This window comes from Halichoeres trimaculatus, unplaced genomic scaffold, assembly GCF_033239565.1.
Source record: "Halichoeres trimaculatus isolate MK-OKI-2021-1 unplaced genomic scaffold, fHalTri1.1 fHalTri1_scaffold_16, whole genome shotgun sequence".
Taxonomy (NCBI): domain Eukaryota; kingdom Metazoa; phylum Chordata; class Actinopteri; order Labriformes; family Labridae; genus Halichoeres; species Halichoeres trimaculatus.
This window is the reverse complement of record NW_027437194.1, coordinates 7,574,618-7,596,115: the sequence shown is the minus strand read 5'-3', so window position 1 is coordinate 7,596,115 and position 21,498 is coordinate 7,574,618. Positions and strand designations below refer to the sequence as shown.

Genomic DNA, 21,498 nt, shown 5'->3' with positions numbered 1-21,498 from the left:
TGGTGCTTGGAATGAACCATGCATTTAAATCTTATTTAAAACCCAAACAGTGAGCCAGAAAATAATAATTTCTGAGGTGCAAAGCAGAGTGGTAATTTACTGTTCTCTGTCACACCACATGTGGTCTTTGAAAAATGTTCTTACTGACGAATACACACAGAAGGTTTAGCTAGGCTGTAAATACAGAAACATGCAGTCATAATGAAAGCTCTGAGCTCAGTGCCAGTCCATCCAGAGTAGATGGTTTGCTTTGACCTCGGTCTGTTTCATACATTATAAAGTAAAGGGAGCCATGAAGTATTCATAACTTCTGGGAATTGTGCTCCTGAATATCACCGTGCCTTTGTGGGCAACCTTTGATTAGTGTGACTTCACTTGATTTAATTTCCCTGATAAGCAAAACCCTCCCCCCAAACTTGTACCACATTCATTATGTCATAATACATTTCCAGAAACAAATGGCTGTGATTGTTCGCCCTTTCAGGCAAGTGTTTTTCTGTTTGCCATTGATGAAACAAATTGAATGTCTGTAATGAAAATGAATAAATATCAGATGCACGTTGTAATGTGTGCGGGCATTATGAGTGTTGTGTCGCCAAGGTGGGCTGTCTCTGTTAACCCTTACCTGTGCCATAAACAGGTCAGCTCACCAGGGAGGTGATTATTCTCCAGCCTGGTTAATGGTCCTTACAGACAGCACTTAATGAAAATTAATGGCCAACTTTAGGAGGCCTGCACACAAACAGTAGAAGGCTACTCCCTTCATCAATGTGCATATTTCCATTATTTAACGCGTATTCATTGTGAGGAAATGAATCATTTACGCTGTAAAAACAAACCAACGAGAATTCAATCTTGTTACTGAATAGTCCCTGTGAGTATTTTGAGTTCAGTGATGAGCATGCACAAAGTTGGAGAGATGCCTCTGTTTAATATGCAGTCATAGAATATAAAGACATTTAATACACTTCATTAGGTTTCCATTATATTTTGCTTTGGGTGATCGGCTGAAATGAGCGATCAGATTTGCCTACTCCTGCCAGTGATATGCACACAGCAAGATGACATGATTAAGAGGTCATTTGGTTAATTGCACAATACTGCCAGTGTGTCACAGTCTTGAAATGAAATAGGTGCCAGGGGCACAGTAATCCATGCGAGTCACATCACGACAAACACACTGAGCCAGTTGTGATTGCTTTTAGCCTTTTGTTTTTTTTTTTATATTTTCTCTTGTCCTCACTGTATGCAAATGGTTTTTTATGCAAACAAAAGATATGTGTTTGTTTAAAGGCTTTTCAGTGTGAATCACTCTGTAAGAGGGGTGCCATACACTGCAAATTATGAAATCTTATCAATTTTTTTTGTCTTGATAACAACTTCAACTTGATTTGAGCCACATTCACCTGACCAGTCCAGAAAAATGTCTTATTTCAAATTAGTTTTTTTGATATATATATATATATATATATATATATATATATATATATATATATATATATATATATATATATATATATATATATATATATATATATATATATATATATATATATATATTTTTTTTTTTTTTTTTTTTTTCTTTTTTGTTTTTTTTTTTTTACTTTATTTTGCTCCTTTGGCAGATTTTTTTTTTTTTTTTTAATAACTGGAAACAAGACATTTTTTGGACTGGTCGGGTGAATGTGTCTCAAATCAAGTATAACAAGACAATTTTTACCTAAGATAAGACAAAAACACTTGATAAGATTTCAGTTTTTGTAGTGTAGGGTAAAAGAATGAAAGACAGTCAGAGAAATAAGAGATAATATCTGGAATTCATCACAGGTTTTCATTCCAGCTGGTTTGGCTTTGCTCAAGTGGCCATCCTAAGTATAAAAGTAACAGAGGTTGCAGGCACATGTTTGTGTGACATTCACATTGTAATCAAAAGGCATTAATAATGCAATTAGACTGAATCCCAAGTAAGCCTGTGGATAAAGAGGCCCAAGGTAGCAGCACACAAACATGCCCACCCATCCCTCGCTGCTCCGTCATGTGTACAAAACCAGCCCTCTGCAGCCATCCTCCTTGTCTCATGTGTTTCAGTCTCTTTAATCTGTCGTTCACACACTCTGCCCTTCTGCCCGACCTCCAACCCTTATTCCCATTCCATCTCAGTGAAACCCTGCTCTTTCTTTCCAGGCCTCTCATTCTGCTACAGTCAGAGATATCACTGTCACAAGACTGCCATCTCTGGTCATGACATGATTTTCTTGTCTGCTGTCGTTCCCCCCTCTGCATGTGTGACTGTGGAGTAAGACACACACACACATCCACGCGCACACATTCGGGAAGTATCCGTATCCCCTGGAGTGTCATCAAAATCAGCTAAGTAACAGTGTAATGAAGCTAGACTGCCATCTACTGCCTGCTGGGATTTTACCTCTGCCTCCTTCCCTTGCTGCTGTACAGCAAAGACAGAGCAACATTGCCATCTGCTGTGGCTGCAGACACACATCACCAAAGAGTTTGGTTTAAAAACAGCTTGCTTTTAGTCTTTTGTCTTGCTTTTTCTTCCTGTCTGACCAATCTTCAGATCTGGTTCAGATCTTTTATCCATGTTTTTTTTTTTTTTTTTTTTTTTTTTTTTTTTTTTTTTTTTTTGTGAAGATCTTGTGCTTTTGTTCTGAATGTCTTTGAGGTTATTTTGTTATTTCTAACTCAAACAGAATTTCAAAACTTCACACTGCAATCAAAATACTTTTTTGTAAAGTAGAAAATAACTGATTGCAAATTCTGTTTAAAAAAAATATGAATAATTTAAAAGCTTACTAATATAAAATTTTGGCCTTTGAATTTACAGATTACATTGTGGATATTGCATGACAGTGTGTAAAGCTTCAGTGTCAGTCCTGAAAGTTTTACTTGTTAAATAAAGATGCAAACAAAAAGTAAAACTTCAGTCGATATCACCCCAGACTTTCTGACGCTGACAAACTGATCGACTTTAAAGCCTCCAGGCTAGATTTCAGTAATTTATTTCTCATCAGGACTTTAAAGTTTGGGAACCCTTGGCCTGTTCCAGTTTTGTGGATCCTTATGAAAGTTTGTAAATATGAACACAGCACACCTATACCATTTATACCTAATAAACCATTTGGAAATAATCAGCACCATGAATAAATTTCATGTATTAACAGAACTTATGAACTTGATTCTTTTTCTCCTTCCTGTTTTTTTTTTTTTTGTTTTTTTTTGTTTTTTTTTTTTTGTTTTTTTTGGCAGATAAAACTTCAGGAGAAGAATGTACTGATGCACCTCAGTGATTCTAAACTCTTCACTGTGTACAGTATTGTCACAGTGATAAACTTCAAGGCAAAGCCTCTCAGGTCAATCCAGTACAATTCACAAACACAAAGGTTCTGCTATGACTTTTTTCATGTCTCTTTTATTATGAACATTTTTTAACTTCTTCTTTCTCAAGTATCCACACTACCTTTGTTAAAGCACACACAAGCTCAATGTTCTGCTTTTTATTAAAAGAGAAGTCAAGGAGCCTCTTGTGCCTTGAGTGATTGAAACTGTTGCCATAGAGTCACTTCTTTTTGAAATTATTATTGTCGGTTTTCTAAAAGCTGCTAACTCTTTGACTTGAAATTTTGATGCATCCCATACCTGCTAGAATATTTTTAGTCAGGCTTGTACCTGGCAATTCCCCCTAAAATGTTGTGTCAGGACTCAATTACTCCACACAGGTAGCAGTAAAGGAACTGAAGACTGAAGCAGTGAATGTAAACATTATGATTTCCATCAGAACAAATGTCAGCCTCCACCTGCCGTGCATTCTTTTCTATTTTTAAAGCTTTTTATTAAAGAAGCTGTTTAACCTTTATAAGAGGCTTTTATAGGCTTTTAAAGGATGTTCCCAAGCTATGGAGCATGATATATTCACAGACACTTATGTAGAAGGTGGCAAAAGCAGCGCCATAATGAAAGTGGATGTTTCTTCAAGGCTCTTCCTCTCCACTGCAACCTTTTTTTTTTCTTTTTTTTTTTTTAAGTTTCCAAACCAATCAAAACTGATCAATAAAAAAAGAAAATAAGGGAACGTCAAATCAAATTTGATTCTATTCAACGGTTGTGTCGCCATTTGAATCTGTAACTGTAAAGTAACCAATGGGCCAAATGTTTTGTACACTGCTGCTGTAAAACATAATAATAATAAAAATAAATATAAGGTAAATTGACATGTCCCATGTACATGAACTAAAAATAGAGGTTTTGTGAGTCCACTTGCAAACAAACAAACAAAAAAAGAAAGGGGGGGGTATCAGAATAAATTTGGTAATCTCTTGGCTAATTTACTCAATTCTGAATGGTCGAAACCCTGATTTACGATTTTTCTTTTTACAGTTAAAGCAGCCCCATAGTTGAGAGTAGTAAATGAGTACAGTCTGAAGAATTAACAGGCTTACAACAGTGAGTGAGTTTTGGGTTTTCTGTATAACTTGAGTTTCTTGACTATTCTTTGTGCTTCTTGACATGTGTTTCTTGTGTTTCTTGTGTTTCTTAGTTATTCTTGTGTGTTTTCCCTTGTGTTTTCTGTTTACTTTGTTAGTCCCTGTGTTGAACCCCTGTTTGATTGCCTCTCATGTGTTTCACCTGTGTCTTGTTTCACACCTGTGTTTGATTGCTCCCCTGTCTATTTAGTCTGAGTGTTTCTTGAGCTCCTTGTCAGTTCATTGTTTGCCGTCATCCTTCATGTGTTGCTGTTCCCTCGTGTTTCATCCTTCTTGGTTTTCCTTGTGTAGGTTTTTCTTGAGTTTTGGATTTTGTAAGATTTTTTTTTTTTTTTTTCTGGATTTCTATGTAGATTTGGACTCTTATTGTTTGATCTGCAACTGGGTCTTCCACCTCCCTGTGTCTCCTGTAGACTTCTGACAGGATTCATCGCTGACGAGGACCAAAATCATCAATGGGTGAGCAAATAGTTCATTTAAAATGTGGAGTGGTTTTTGTGAATGATGTGTGGCTGTAAGCTGCTTTTGATAGCAGGCAAGCAACTGATGAGCTAACTGGGAGTTTACTGAGAATACTGGCTGTTTAATGTATAAAATGCAACACAGTGAATGGAATTGTGCTTTTTTCCAGTCATTTTCAAGTGCTGGTGTAATCTGTGTTAAAACACGCATTGTACAAACACGATGAGTTTGGGTTTGTTTTTTGTTTTTGTTTTTTTTTAATAGTTTTGGACTCAGGTGAAGTTTTGTACTGAACTGTGTGGATCCAGCATTGTTCTTGTGATGATACTGGATCAGTGTTTGTGTTTTTGGCTGATTTTTTTTTTTACTGTAAAATGCTGGTTATTGCTTTATTTTGAAAATAAATCACCAGAGGGATCTGAAAAGTCACTGATCCTAACAATTAAGTTGCTTAAGTTTGACACACTGACTGAATCTCATGAACCATTTTAAGTCATTGTCTTGGCATGCACTTCTCAGGCAAAATATTGAAATGTCTTAAAAGCTAGTTATGTTAAAGTTCTTTGAAGTAATTGGGACATTTCAAATGTCACTACTAGTGATTTTTTTCTATAATAGGGAAATATAATTTTTTTAAGGCCAACAAGTGCTAACACTCTTAACTTCTCTACAAGTACTCTAGCTTCCTCCCTTGGTTCATATATACACTTGATTGAAGCTCGTCCCTACAATGTGTCATGAAAGAGGGTTATAATGTTTGTGTAACAGTCTCACGGTGTGCTGTGGCATCATCCTCTGCCAGTGACATCAGGGAAAGTCTTTAGTTCAAACGTGAACACTTGCAAAAATAGATAAATATATAATGCAGCATTACAGCACATTATTCACAAACACTTTGCCATTATATTTTCCTATTTCAGCACTTTTCTGTTGCTGTGGTTTTAAATTATTACCCTTTTTGCTCCAATATTTCATGTGCACGTTTCATGAATGATTTCTTGTCACACTTTGCTTTTTGTGGTATTATCCACAACGTGATGTGTCAGAGTACTGAATTTCTGATGCATGCTAGCACAGACCGCTGGTTACCTCAGAAACATAGTCAAGATATGATTCATCCTGTTTGATGATGCTGAAGTTTTCATTCATCCTTTGTTTCTCTCAGCTTTAGTAACACTTTTTCAGGGTTGACAAAGACGAGCATGAGAGGCCTGTAGGAAAATGTAGCGGCTCGTACTCTGACTGGGTCATTGGTTTCATTAGCTGCCTGTTAAGGCCAGAGCAGATTTTAAAGTGCTGCTGTAAACTTATATAACAGTAAATAGCTCTGCACTCTCATATCTGACTCACCTTGTGCGCCCATATGTGGCTGTTCAGACACTTTGTTCTCAGGACACTGGTCTTTTAAGTGTTTACAAGGTCAGAAAAAAGACAGTTGGTGGGAAACTTCTTTATTCTGTTCGGTTGTGGTATTTAAGCAAAGCTGAAGAATCACTTCTTTGAAGCTTTTTTGTGATTCCTAAGGTTGTGCTTTGTTTGTGTTGGTTACCAGACCGTGTTTTGGGTGATTTCATGTCCTTTGAATTCTTGTTCTTGTGCTTTGATTTTCTGTATCATAGCACTTTGATTGAAATCACTCCATTGATAAATAATTATAACCACTGAATCCTTACTAAGAATTTTGTCCAGTAATTCTACAACGGTTTTAGTTTGTAACATAATGACACAAAAGTTTGATTGAGCTTGAAATTGCCGGAAAAGTTGTTTCTTGAATCTGCCATGAAGCACAGACCACGGCACAAAATGTCAGCTCCTGATCTCGTGCTCCTCCTCATATTTATCAAGCTGCAGGTATAGACTTCTGCTGAGCTTAAAGCCAGGAATGAAAGAGTTTAATGCCCTCTGCTGTCAGTGTTGAATTAAATACTCTTGTGGAAATTTAACTGCCTGTTTAGTTTCCAAGTGAAGTTTCTGTGATGCTTTGAGAGCTGTTCTTGTTTTCCATGCATGTCCAAGCTTAGCTAAACAAACACATCTCCTCCTATGTAGGACAATAAATTATCCATCCAAAGCGTTGTAGTCATGGAGAATTGCAAATCAGAGGCTAATTGAATATTTAGTCAGTCAGCCACTGGTAGTCGCCCGTTACATAAAGCTGTGTCTCTTTATGGTGTGTGTGCAGGCTGTATTTATACACCACTGTCTTATTGCTGGCGGTCACAGCTGAGAATCACTTAGAAACGGGCTTGTGATCTGCCAAGAAAAAGTGTGAGCGGTGTTGTTAACAACACCATTGTTGCACACTGACTGCCTGCATGAGCAAACAGCACAGACACTTACAGGCTCAGTGCTGGTGACAAAGCGCTCTGTCATCTAGCAAAGAGAGATGAAACTGCAAAAGATCTCTCAGTAAGGTCTCCAAAACTGTGCAGTGTTGTTCCCACACTTTGTGACCGTGGTGACCCATGTGAGACTTTGGCTTATTACTGTTTCATGACGAGGAAGAGCTAATAGCTGAAGTAACACACACTTTAACTAATAAATTTCCTGTTTGTTGTTACTTCTTCTATTGTGTTTGTATTTATGAAAAGTGTTACTGTTCATTTGGTCTCTAACTTTTTGATTTACTTTTTTTTTATATAATCATTCAATAAGTGGATAAATGATTGATCAGTTTTCTTATCTTTGTTCATGCAGTCATTCATTCATGTTCTTACTGGCTTTCCACAGTGAGGAACAGCCATGGAGCATCAACATGTGGCTAGTTAGCGTTGTAGCCTTTGTCTGGCTCATGTACCAGTGTGTGTTATATCAGTGTTTCTCAAATTTTTTCAGACCAAGGACCGCTTATCCCCCCAGAAAACTCTTGCGGACCACCACGAGCTAAATAGCCCCAGAACAACACCCCAGAGAACAAGCTCAAATGCTATAAACTCGAATCATACATGTAACATATTGCAAGGGCTAACAATTATTTTGAAAATGGATTATATGCCAATTATTTTAATGATTAAAATTTTATGTTTTATTTCTTTAATTCCCTGTATTCATAACCAGTGTTTTTCAAAATGACAGAGACTAGAGTAAAAAAGTGCACTCATTTCCTCATAGTTTGGTGTTTTTTTTGTTGTTTTCTTTTAGAATGAGGGAGGAAATGGACCTCAAAATCTGAGAATAACTACATTACTGATACATTATTCCAAAATACTTAAAATTTCTAGTATTTAAATACTTCAGTACTTAGATTATATTAAATTACTTAATGCTTTTATGAACCAATTTTTGTAGAATTTATGAATTTGTGTAGTAGCCGAACAACTCGCACCCCCACCCCCTCTTTTTTTGTGAAAGTTCCATAAAAAAAAAAAAAAAAAACACAATTTCCTCCTGGACCACCAGGGGGCACTGGCGGACCACTAGTGGTCCGCGGACCACAATTTGTGAAACACTGCGTTAGATGACCAACATATTCAGTTTTTAGAGTCCTGACTGCTAAGGCATTTCGATAAGGAGCCCACAAGTCATTTTTTTCAATTATTAGGTCTTCTCTTCTCCTGCTGTGGTTGATTCTTCAGCGTCTCCTTCTTCTACTGTTTTGACTGTACAGTTGTCAACCGATCTCATTACTGCCCCCATCACTGCAGTGTGAGCCACAGTTATGAGTCAGCTGTGCCGGTTGCTGGGGCGTTTGTGTTCTCACTGCATAGGAACCGCTGCAGGGCTCGAATGGAAGCTGAGACCACCTATTTTTGGTGATCTGGACCCGCTTGTCTTGTCCCGCATCCGAGCACGATTGCTGTGTTCACATATGCCCAAACAAACCAGGGTTTCGGGGTGGGGGGGGTGCTCACTGTTTCGGAACAACTGCCCCAAATGAATGATGATGAACATCCTAAGTTACTTCCTTCACCAACAAATCCCTGTTTCTTTAGAAAAATTTGGAACATAAGAGGACAGATGCATTTTTAGTGTGAAACATCAAAAGTGGAACAACAGTTTTAATAGGGGAACAACTACAAGCAACACTGCAGCACACCACTTCCAAATGTTCAACGTGAGGTGCGTCTCAGGGCCTGAATGTAACTTTTTTTTTTTTTTTTCATTACATTGTGAGTCAGTTATATTTCATAATGTTGTCACATTTAGGGCTCTAACAGTTTTCACAAAACTGCCCTAGCCTTGCTACCCATTCACAACAGAGTGCATTGTTTTTATACAAGGTCTTGCCCCCTCAATTTGCAAATAACTGCACTTTGGGTCTCTGCTTTCTTGGACCAAGTCTGGGTGAAAAAAAAAAAAAAAAAGGAAGTCAGGTCTAGCTGAACCTTTCCTCAAAGGCTTCATCCTGCTTTCAACCCAGACAGACACTCTTCTAGAGCACCCAATCCTTCCTGCTTATACTGCTCTTAGTCTGAATCAACTCTTGACCTGGAAAGAAAGAAACATAAAGAAAGAAAGAAACATAAATGTCTGTGCAAACTTGAGCACATCCTAAACTTAACTTCAAGAGTAGCAATTTATCTAACAGACATATTTTGGATTTGCTGAAATGTTGAAATCAGTCAATCATTGAAATGCAATAGAAGACAGAACAGGATAAATGTGGTACCTGTAGCTGACACAGACTTTGATTGCTTCTCTTTTATTTCACATTTGTGCATCCACTTTTACATTCTACTGCATGTGTATGAGCAGATTCTTTGACAAGATAGAGCTAAAGAGTTTGTCATAACAAAAGAACGGGAGTGAAAAAGACTTGGATGACATATCAATAATAACATCATGCTTTATTGTAGTGTTATAGAAAAGCAGTGTTCAGTCAGACACTGGATTTGGCCTTGGTATCTGAAAAACAGGATGCTTTCAACTTAGAGCCTCTAGATTAAATCCTCTTGATTTGGATCTTTGCTTAAATGCTGTAAATGACAGAGAGTATGCAAAGACATTTAAAAAAAGAATAGGTGAAAGAATTTAAAGACTCTGACAACTAGGAAGTCTCATTGTGCTGTAACTGATCAGTCAAGCCTTCTGGACACTCGGCTAAAAAGTTTATTGAAATGTTGTGTTTTTAAAATGTGGCCACAAGATGGCACTGTTGGTCAATTTAAAAACAAGAAATACATTGTTCTATTTCCAATACTTCACTTCAGGTGTCAAATGAAGTTGTTTAACTATTCACTCACTCTGAATCATTCATTTCTCTGTTGGCAAATACTTCATGCTGGGTGAAGATGGCAAGAATATGAATTGATCATAACCAGAGCTGACCTGACTAACAGGAAGGCCCGCCTCATCTGCACCCCTTTACCTCACAAACAAGCCCCAAGTTAGGGTTGAGCTAAGCATTCTTAATATGGCTTCTGATCTTGATAGCAATCAAAACTCAGATTCAGAAACAGATAAGTGATGTCATAGAGGCCATGTCCATGCATTGTACAGTCGATGGTTTCGACCTTTGGTTCATATTGTTATTGTTGTCATGTAAACACCTCTCTGGGATGACAGCTGTCTGATGAAGATATTTCTTACAGATCAAAGGGTGGTTTATGCTTTTCACTCTTTAGGTTGATAGACATGCAAACTCTTGACCTTACTATTTCTTTCTTTTGCTGCTCATGTCGCCTCCACTTGACATGACGAGTTTACGTTTGTGTTATTAACAGAATAGAGTGTAATGGCAATAGAAAAGTGGCCTGTAGCTGACACAAACCTTTAGTTTGAGAGTCAGTTTTTGAACACCCTCATGGTCTGAGGAAAAACAAAGCTGTAGAAAGAGAATCGTTGACAAAACTGGTGTCCTTAATTCTCCCCTCTCAATCACATCATATCATTGGATTTGGATTAAAGTACACCGATGCTCACTTCTTCATGTTATAGGGTAGGGAGCTTACACGTTTTACAATATATGGATATGTAAAACCTCTTTTTCAGTCGAAATGTTTCTCAATGATATCCTTAGAGCATGCACTTAGAGCATGCTCATAGCGGTCCAGATGCACATCTCCAGAGAGAACACACTGTTTCCTATGAGCCATGCACAAATTCAAAAGCCTCCTCTTATCTAGCTGATTATTCTGCTTGGCAAAATGGTTTTATTCTGATTAAATGTTCAATGCATGTACACACAAATGTTGCAAATGCAAATATGGCCATATTTTTTTCCATGACCCGAACCTTTCCACCATAATTAAACCAAATATTTACAAAATAGAAGACAGATACAACTTTTTAAGGGTTCTTATGTAGATTTTTGGTACCTTCAACGAACATAGTTTAACCAACACAGAGCTCAACTGCACTCATATCTCTGTGTTGCCTATATGCTTTGTATAATACCTGTCACATGAACAGGATTAAGTTTATATTTCAAGGAGGATAGCAGTCCTATTAAAAAACAGGAATGCTTATTTCTTCATATGCAAAAACTGAATATTTTAGTGTCCCTTTTTTGTCCCTTGCTTTGGTCTTTGCATCTGCATGCTGATCAACCTCCCTGGTGCAATAGTCACTGCTTCTCTTCCAGCATATCAGCACCACTCAGGATAACCGAGAACTTCAGGAAGGAAAGCAAAGAAAGTCGCTGAACGAATGTGACTGTGAGAGGAAAATGTAAGAGACAGTACAAGGAAGGAAGAGAGAATGATAAATAAGACCCTCATTAAAGTTTTGTTTTTTTATTTATTTATGTTAGATGATGGATAGATGGAGAAGTGAGCTGATAGGCAGCAGCTCCTCTGCCAGCTGAACTGAGAACAGAGGATTTTTTTTCTAGGCTTTCAGCAGTAATATAAATCCCAGAGACATGTGGGGAAAGTATCAGTGGAGGAGTGCTGTAAAAAATTATGACTGACTTATTGTAAAATGTTCATGTTTCCATTCCCAGCGAGACATAATGTGAGCAGCACCATGGGCTTACTTTAACACACTCACCCGCAGTCTGTCCAGCCCTCCCTGACTCCCCCCTTTTCTCTCCCTTGCCCCATATTTTGGAGCCTGACTGTGAGTCTGTGGCGCCACACTTACAACTGACAGCTTAATACTGCTGCAGAAATTGGTTTCATGGAGTGGGCAAAAAAAAATATGAGATGAGATTTTGAAAGGCCCCCCCTTTTTTTTCCTGAGTGGGCTTTGCTGTGCTGTCTTCCTCATCATCTGTCATATTTGCCTGTCTAATGAAGTTTAATAACAGAGTGAGCACAGCGCAGAGAGGAAATACACTGCCAACCATTGTGCCTTCGTCTTCCTGATGATGACTTGAGGTAAATGTTATGACGCAGAGAAGTATTTCCATTCCCCGGCAACATCCTCTACAGTCAACTGAGCTGTCCGTCAAACAGATCCTCGTCAGGACTCAGCCTCTCATCAGAGGGAGTACACATTTTATGGGCTACTGTTAAAATTCTGTGCCTTGTGTGTGATGTGGAAAGCTTTGCTACTGCTTGAATTCTGCTTTTGAGCTCATAGGAACCAAAACATTGCCTTTATTTCTCTTACTGAGGGTCTTTTGTACCAAATTCTCAAAATCTTAAAGAGGGGGTATTATGTATATTTTAGATTTTGTACTTGTCTCTCTGATAACCTTGCAGTACCTAATTAACAGATTAGGAAAACAAAAAAAATCCTCACATTGGTGTTTAGAAATCACTTACTTCAGCCTCCGTCTGAAAAACTTTGCTCCCTCTTTAAGGCCTTGTTCACATGTTGCTGGGTATTCTCAGAAATGAATACCCCAACACCCATTTGTTTGTTTGTTTTTTTTTAAATAGTTTTGTCCACATGCAAGCAGGCAAGTCTGCCATTAAGTATGGCTTGAAACCTTTTGGTGGAAGTGTTTTTCAGTACCAGCCAATCAGAATGAATCCCCATCATTCAGCTGTGATATCTAAGAACTAAAAACTCAGTTTCCCAGGGTATATATCAAACCATGATACAGGGGTTTTCCAAGATTTTCACTTTGGCCTGATTTTCAGAAAACATCATTTTAGTGATGCGAAACTGAGGTTTTGTGTGGATAATAGGCCTAAAGGTGTAAAACTATAAGCAGTTTTTTCAGATACCCTGCTATGTGTTGACATGGCCCAAGGCTCCCTGCTCTGCAAACCCCCTTCACTCCGATTGGTCAGCCTGCTAGAGGCATTGTACAACCGTAGGCAGACCTATAATTCAGCATTGTGACTGTATATCAATGTTTAGAGTAGGAGAAAGCATAAAACCCGGTCCTTAATAGAGGTGTAAAAAAACTGATACAGCATTATATCACAATACTTTGACCTGGGGTAAAATATTGATATTTTAACTCTTAATATTGATATTTTTATTGAAATAAAAATTAATATTTTAGGTGAGTTGGAAATGCATCTTGTGCACCTCCACTGCGGTAGATGGCATCAAAGAGCTACTCTGCTGTATGTTGTCCATAATCTGTATAATAAATATAATCTCAAAGTGTATTTAAAATATTTCATTCCTAAAGTTGATTGAAATGATTAAAATCATTAGAAGTTTAATTTTTACAGTGTAGTAGACTTGTGAAATAATAATCATAGTCATATTTTGCACAATTTTAGATTTTTTATGAGTAACATGGTTACACCAAGTAACATTTATTAGTTTCACCAACTGACCACATCGTTTACCTGTTTTTTTTGTTTGTTTGTTTTTTGTAGCATTAGTTTATATCACAGTAGTTTAAGTGATAAACTTGATACACTTTATGTTTTCAAGTTAAGTGTACGTATGAAACACTGCACCTGACTTTCACTATTTCAAACACAATAAAATAGAAAATTTGTTATCAATCAAATAGTTAAGTGGGTAGAATATCGCAATATATTGCAACATTGTGATATTATCCTATCGTGATGTGTATCGTATCATTTGGTTCTTGCCAATGCTCACCCCTAGTCCTCAAGGTATTATGAATTAGCTTTAATGTCTTTAAGTTTCTTAAAATTTTTATTACGTTGTTCTTAAATTTAGGTGTTTGCTTTTTTTTTTTTATCTTGCTGGGGTTGAAGACTTAATTGCATAATACCTCAATCATTCATCCATTCATTCTTTTTCTGAACTGCTTATCCTATACCCCTATCAGCAGATATTAAAACTCCATCTGAATTGTCACACATTAACTATATACACATATAGCCTAACTCACCAACAACAATCATCAACAATTTGGCTTTATGGGGATTGTTTGAAGACACCTAATAAATATTTGAAAATCAATTCTTTGATATTAACAGAGGAATCTAATGTTATTTCAGTCTGTAGGCATGGTGGATATGGTAAAAATCCCCCCCCAAAAAATTGGTATCACTTGGTGATCACATGATATTAGACAATGGGATGAGGTGATACAGCAGGTATAGTTTGAGACATAATATGGCATTTATGCTTATTAGTAGCATTGTATTAATGACTTTGGTGCTGGTCTCCATTGCTCATCTTTAGCTTATACAGTTTTTGCAAACATTAAAGATTTTTTATGCAGTACTTTTTGACACTGGGAAAGTAAGCTCTATGAAACAGAACTGGACAGAACCAAAAGCTGCACAGCCAAAACCTAATACACAAGGCTGTATCAGTTGTTCCTTGTTCCCTACTCGTTCAGCCCAAGCAAACTGTGATAAAACTGAAAATCACTGTGATCAATCCCATAATTCTCTGCTGAGCGATGATTAAAATATGTATCTGTTAATTGCATGGCTCTGCTATTCCTATTTATCCTGACTGATGACTCAGTAATGTAAGACTGCACCACACTGATTTGTCATTTGTCCCACTGCTGTGCCAAGCAGGTGACAGTCAGATGTGATGAGTCACACACCAGCCTGGAAAAGGTAAAAAGAATCTAGGTTTGGTTTGTTTAATCTGTGAAACATAATTTTTTCAGTCATTTTGTGAAATTATTTCTTCAATTATGTTTGATCTTTCAAAACGAATCAAGCAAAAGTTCCAGCTTAAAGCTTGAAGTCAATCCTTCAAGCCTTGCTGAATTAATAATAGACCTCTATAGATAAGGGGTTCTACTATGTTTTTAACTTTGCTAATGTGTGTTTAAGTGTGGAAAACATGTGTGATCTTCCTGCAAGCAGGCGTGTGTGTATGATATATGAATGTGCGACTAGAGGGGAAAGCACATGTGAATTCATGCACCTCAACACTCTCACAGTTGGCCCTTTCATTGTACAAAGCTTGCGTCACAGAGTCTTACAAACCCCTCACTTTTCTCTCCACAATATAGCCAGGAGCCAGAGCCTAGTTACAGCTGAAGCCTTTTAATTAAAGCAAGTCACTTGGTGCCGGCCTGGATGAGGCCTGTGGGTGCATTAATCATATTACCCAAAACTGATTCAGGGCCAGTCCTATCTTGTAAATAGAAACTGTGTTCCTCAAAGTGAGGAAGTGTGCAGACAGGTAGAGCTTCCACATTGTATTGTCGTTGGCAGCAGGGCAGCTCTTTACACAAAACCCTCTTTGTCTAACTCACTGAAATGGTACTTTAGTGGAAAGAGGTTTTTGCTCAGTGGTAATAATGATGGAGTGGTTTTCTCTCAGTTTGCTGCCGATCGTGATCCTTAAAACGAGTGTTCATACAGCCTCCCAGCTTTGATTTCTTTATGTCACTTTTGCTGTTTCGAGAGTTGGATCTACATGATGTCTGAAGGCAAAAAGTCAGGACAGCAGGATCCTCTGTTCTCAGTTCAGTATCTTGATCAACCTTTTCAAACTTGGTACAGTATGACATCATGTGATTATACTGCACTGTAAATACTTCAGTTTTGATGAGGCTCATTATAAACTAACTGATTGCATCAAAAAAAAAAAAGTCCTTCTCTTCAAGATATGGGTGTTTGGATCAAGTGGCTCTTTCTTGGTGTGCAGGGTTGACATGAAGCGCAACTGGATCACGGTTGTGCACGGCACCTGGCTCTCTTGCAACTAGTAGTGTGTTGTTTGGTCTGAGACTTTGTGAGATGTGAATCTAGTGGACTTAGTTGCAGACAAAATGTACCTAACGGAGAAAAAGAAAATAGCAATAAAAGTAGGTATTTAAGACTCATGTCTAAATGTTGTGTGAGATATTCAGTATTCTCTGCTACTATCCAGGCATTGACATAACCTTGTCCACAGAGCTGTATGATGAATATTGTGGGCTCTTGTTAGTTTGATGTTAAAGAATCGGATTAACTGATCTGGGAAGAAAAAAGGACGTATTAAATTTTGAGACCAATGTCGTACATAATGAGATAACAGTCATTCCAGATCTTGTTACAAGACCAAAAACATACATCACCAAGGTCATATTATTAAAAGAAAAATGCAGTGCATTGATGACATTACATGTCAAAATGCTACGAGAGTAAAGTTTTATCTTTAGGAATTGAAGCTGTAGCATGAGACTGACTTTATCCTGTAAATTTATTACCTTTTTTTTTTTTTTTTTTTGTAAATTTAAAACTTAGTTCTTGTAAATTAGTGAATTTGTTATTGTAAAGTTACAGATTTTTTTTATTATGAATTCATGATTTTTTCTTTCACTTTACCAGAGTAACATTTTTTTTCTTTGTTTTTCTGTAACATGGCCCTAGTACTCCATTGAACATTGCATGCTTAGAATGAAAAAAAAAAAAAACACACACACACAAAAAAAGTGTATTAACAGTGGATAACACGAGAAGATTCCCATTTTAAAAGAAAAGAAAAATAAATACATAGAATAAAATACTGCCACTATCCAATGTCATACCTCCAAAACAAGGAAAATCCAGCCGGCGACCCACTCCCCACAGTTAGCTGTCACACATAAAGCCATAATGATCAGTTTTCATATACCATATCTAGTCCAATTTAATGCCTGATAACAAGAGAGATAAATATCGCTGAGCTATGTTGATAATGAGGCACACAGTCATATGGGAGGGGGATCCTTACTGAATAGCCTTGGTGGGCTTGGCCATTTTCTGTCATTTTGTTCCTTCATCACAAGTCGAGTCACTTCTTGATGTAAGTAACTGAGCACAGGAGACCACATGTCTGGGAAATACTTCTCATTACCCTTCAGATAAGCTCTGATCTTTTCATGAAGGAGGACCCTGAATAACTGGATATGCCACAGTGTAACGGTTGGTGGTTCATCCTTGATCCAGTCTATCAAGATGTGTTTTCTAGGAAGTAACAACAATGTGTCACACAGTTAAAAACATGTTCGTCACGAAAACTTCAGGGGAAGGGTTTTTAAAGGCTGGAACTTATCTTTTTTAGAAAGTCCTGATTAGCTACAATGGGAATAAGTTGGTAGAATATAAAACAACATTTCTAGGAAGAAACCAAAATGGCTAACCTCTGTAGCATTGTGTTTCAGAGTATCACTTTCATGTTTCAGTCAGGCTCCTGTCTTTCAAGAATGATCCTATAAATCTTTCCCTGTTATTAAACTGTAATCATTCTCTTCATACTTTATGCAGTTGTGTTTAATCTATTCTTAATATTCTGTTTTGGCTGCTTAAAGAGAAACCTTTGATGGGATAAAGAGGGAAAATCAAAGATAGGTGAAGAATAAGTAACAATGCAACCCCTGCTTGTTTCTGGATTGAGATCAAAGAGAGATGAGGGGTATGAAAAAACACACTGGGATGCTACACTTGATAGATGCAGATTAGGAGAAAAACTTAGTCATAGAAAATCAAATAAAGGTTTTTTTCTCTTTTAACTCAGTGAAGCACAACAGATTTCTGCCCTCAATTCAAACAATAAAATCCACTGTCAGCAGCAGGGGGCCCGAGCTCCGGAGGTGGTAGTTTATTCTGATCCTTTATCACGCTGCGAATGCTTTCCCATAGTTTACATTTCATAGCTTCATTTCAGGCAGTGTTATTTTATCCTCCACTCCTACTCTTTAATAAGAGCTGGTAAACAGAGAAACATGACAATGATTCTCTGACAGGCTCTTCCTTTATTCATCTCCCAGGTTTGAAATAGAAAAGAGGATTTGTCAGAGTGACTTCTTCACTTGCCTATGATAAACACTGATGCCCTTCTATTCATTCTATAAGCGTGGTTCAAGTACTCACAAAGAAGCAGTCAGAAATGCCTGACCTCATATAATACCTCTTTTATACTGTGCAGGATCTATTCACTACTATGGTATCTTTAAAGGACATTCTGTACAGATTGCAATTATTTCCTCTGGTTTTACCAGCTGCTTCTCCGTACTTCTTTTTCACAGGCTAAAGGGCAGATACAACTTTTAGACTTCTGCACTGACTTGTGCAGGTCTGTGAGTATGCACACCTTAGAGTGCTGCAGGATTTTCCTTAAAGTTAAAATGTCAACTTTTACAGGAATAATCCTGCTCAATCGTCACTTCTGAGCCTCTATATATGTGTGTTCAGTGTCTGTGTCTGCCTTGAACCTCCTCCTCTGCCTGAAGGGTTGATGTTTTGGTTGTCTAAGGATGTTTTTGGGCGAAGAGTAAGCCTGGTTACATCAGCCAATCACAGCATGCCCAGTTCCAAGCGACTTTACATGCTGACTAGCAAGTGGATGAAGCTATCCTGAGAAGCTACCACTCGCTTTCAGTAACTTGGAAAGCAGCTCTAACAATATGCTTGCCACCCATCCCTTGAAATACGGAATCGTCCCGTAATTGGGAATTAAAAGTTGGGTTCCGTATTGAACCAATATGGAACACAGTTTATTCCATTTTTCACATTTGTCCCATGCATGTCTGTCACACACACGCCCGTGCACATACGTGAACACTGAACTAACAAAATAAAGGACAGGAAGTATTAAAGACAGCAAAATATGTTACCTGCCTGCCTGCTGCCTGCCCTGCACTGCACAGCCCAGCCGTTTTCGCGCTCCACTTCCTGGTCACCGTTCGTTGCCTAATTTCCTCGCTCGCTCTGCTCAGTGCACCGCCGCGCGTTTTAAGAACAACAAATATGTCTTCGACTTCTACAGCAGACGCTCAGGACACCCCACCTTGTCTTCAAAAGAGGAAACGTTTGCAAAAAATATAGATGGGAGTGGGAAGAGGGCAACCCGTGGCTCAATAGAGTCACTGAAGATGAACATAAAGCAAACTGCAAGGCATGCAGGAGAACTTTCTCAGTGTCTCACGGAGGTGTGACAGATGTAAAACAGCATGCTGCAGGGGACCTCCACAAACCTAATATAAGATCCCTAGAGTTGCCACCCGTCCCGTAGAATACGGAACCGTCCCATATTTTGCACTTAAATGTTGCATCCCGTTTTAAATCAGTAGGGGCGCAATTTGTCCCATATTTACAGTTTGCCTTGAACGCAGCACCACTTTGCCTGAATTCAGCATGCGTTCGTGTCCTCCTTCTAGAAACGGCAGTTGGTTAATTGATCTTAATCGTGGAATAACTGCTCATCATTAAAGGGGTGAGAGAAGATCACAGGAAATCACCACTACTACTACACCCCCCCCCCCCCCCCCCCCCCCCCCCCCCCCCCCCGGGCTGAGGGTGTCCCTTATTTTTTAGCCTCTAAAGTGACAACCCTATCTGACAAAGAGTGACGCAAGTTGACCTTCTACTGAGTAGGTATGTGTCATCTACTTGTGATTAGCTTGTGCTAACATGCCAAGTCAGGTGCATGGCTCTCAAGTCTCTCCCACATAGGCGCCCACGCAGTCATGGTCAGAGGCTGTAGGCATGTGCTGCTGCTGGCACTGAGTCAAGGAGGAGGAGTTCAAGGACCCCAAAGCTGTTCAGAGCTTTGTGTCCTGCCTCAAACAGTCCCTAGTGACTCTATTGACCACTGATATTACAGTATGCAGATAAAATGTAAATGGTCTTAAACTTCACAGCACATCACAGTGACACACCAATCAATTTTGCCAATCCTTAGAGTGGTGGTGATTTAATACATTTGTTAAGCATTATCATTGTACAGCCTTTTGTTTCACAGGCCTTTGCGCCGCAGAATCCACTATTGCCAATCGTGGTATGTGGTTCTGGTCAGGGACTCTGGAGGTTTAACTGCCTTTTTTTCCTCAGCTAATTGAGCAGAAATCCATTAAATAACCCTCTGCTCTTGTCCTTTTGAGAAAGCAGCCAGTCAGATACAGAAATACTCTGAGAGATCTGTATCCAAGGTAACTAGCTGTTGTTTCCTTGGCATCAACCTGGATCAGAAGGTTTGTTTGACATTATTAGACCTGCAGTGTGTCCATGCTACATTCTAGCTTGTTTGTATTTCTGGGGACTGGTGTAAACTGCATACTTAGCTCTCTGATGGATAATGTGATAAGGAAGGTGACAAAAAGAGACTTTCTCCATCATTTAAACGGAGCTTGTTGAGGTTTGTTGGTGTTGAAAACCTCATCTTAGACCATCAGAGAAAGTGGAAGGAAGCTGAATGCAATAGCCGTCCAGTGGGGGAGCTTATCTCAGCAGTCCACATCCGTTGAGTCAGACTGACAGGCCCGTAACTCTTGTGGCGGGCTGCTGGCTGCGGGGTTAACCTGAGGTGGCAGCTAGCCAAATGCTCTGGAGTAGATGGGTTCAAGTTTAGGCCCCGTGACCCTAAAATGATAAGGTGAGGGGTCATGGAGAAGTCAGGAAACCATTGTTTTTAGAAATTCCAATTATTTGGTTATTTAAGTCGACTGCGGCTTCTTCCCCCCCTCCTTCTCTCTCTGCTCTGCGAGGTCTGCACACTATCATCCTATTAACCACATGAGTGCTGGCCAAAACTCCACACTGAAGCAGACTTGGGGGAGGAAATATATAAGCATGTCGACGGTGTGGAAGGTAATGAAAGGGTGTTTAAGGTTTAACTTGGGCTCGGAACATAAGTTATCAATTACACAATAGTGCATGGAAACTGTAGTAATGGAGTCAGTGTTTGTGAAAGACAGAAGTGCAGAGGTTTTGTCAAATGTCTGCCTCGTAGGATCATTTCCCACAGTTCTTGAGGACACAGACCCACATTTTGGGGGCCACTTGGAAACTTGATAGCAGTGGATTCATATTTTATGGCATTCTTTCTACAATGGTTTTGTGTTCTGTTGGGGTACTTGGATATGTACAGTGTAAACAGACCTTGCAGATCTTGAGCTTTCCTGTAAGAGGCCCTCTGTTTATTTCAGCTTCAGTTTTTCTACTTTCCTGTAACAGAAAACATGATGAAGGGTAGCTTTTTCCTCACCTTAAAGAAAATCTGCTGTGAATTGGGTCTCTTAAAATGAACAGTTTTAAAATGCCAGCCTGTATATGGCCTTTTCCTATCCAGAGTGTTGTATATGCCCATAAAACCAACAATACAGCACCACCAATGCTCCTTCTAAAGGATCTTAGGAATAGAAAAAAGGCCTATGCACGCTGATACTTTGTTAGACATTTGATAGTCGTTATTTGATTGACTTAAGTCTAAACCAGTGGTGTTGGGCCCCCCTGTGGGCCAATTGTTGAAAAGCGTGCACTTAGGTGCCCTTTTTGGGGCCACAACACACAATACACCTGCTATTTTTGGCAAATACCATCCTTAGAAACTGAAT

The 21,498-nt window shown here is 38.6% G+C and overlaps 1 protein-coding gene across 2 annotated transcripts in view; it reads left to right on the top strand.

Annotated features, from left to right (window-relative positions):
- The first annotated feature begins 4,724 nt into the window (after positions 1–4,724).
- rxraa (retinoid X receptor, alpha a) overlaps positions 4,725–21,498 on the top strand; it is a 263,628-nt gene continuing 246,854 nt past the window's right edge. For both annotated transcript variants that reach the window (XM_074690115.1, XM_074690116.1), the window contains exons 1-2: positions 4,725–4,789; positions 4,916–4,961. The gene's annotated coding sequence lies outside the window, so the exon portion shown is untranslated. The remainder of the gene's footprint in view (positions 4,790–4,915; positions 4,962–21,498) is intronic.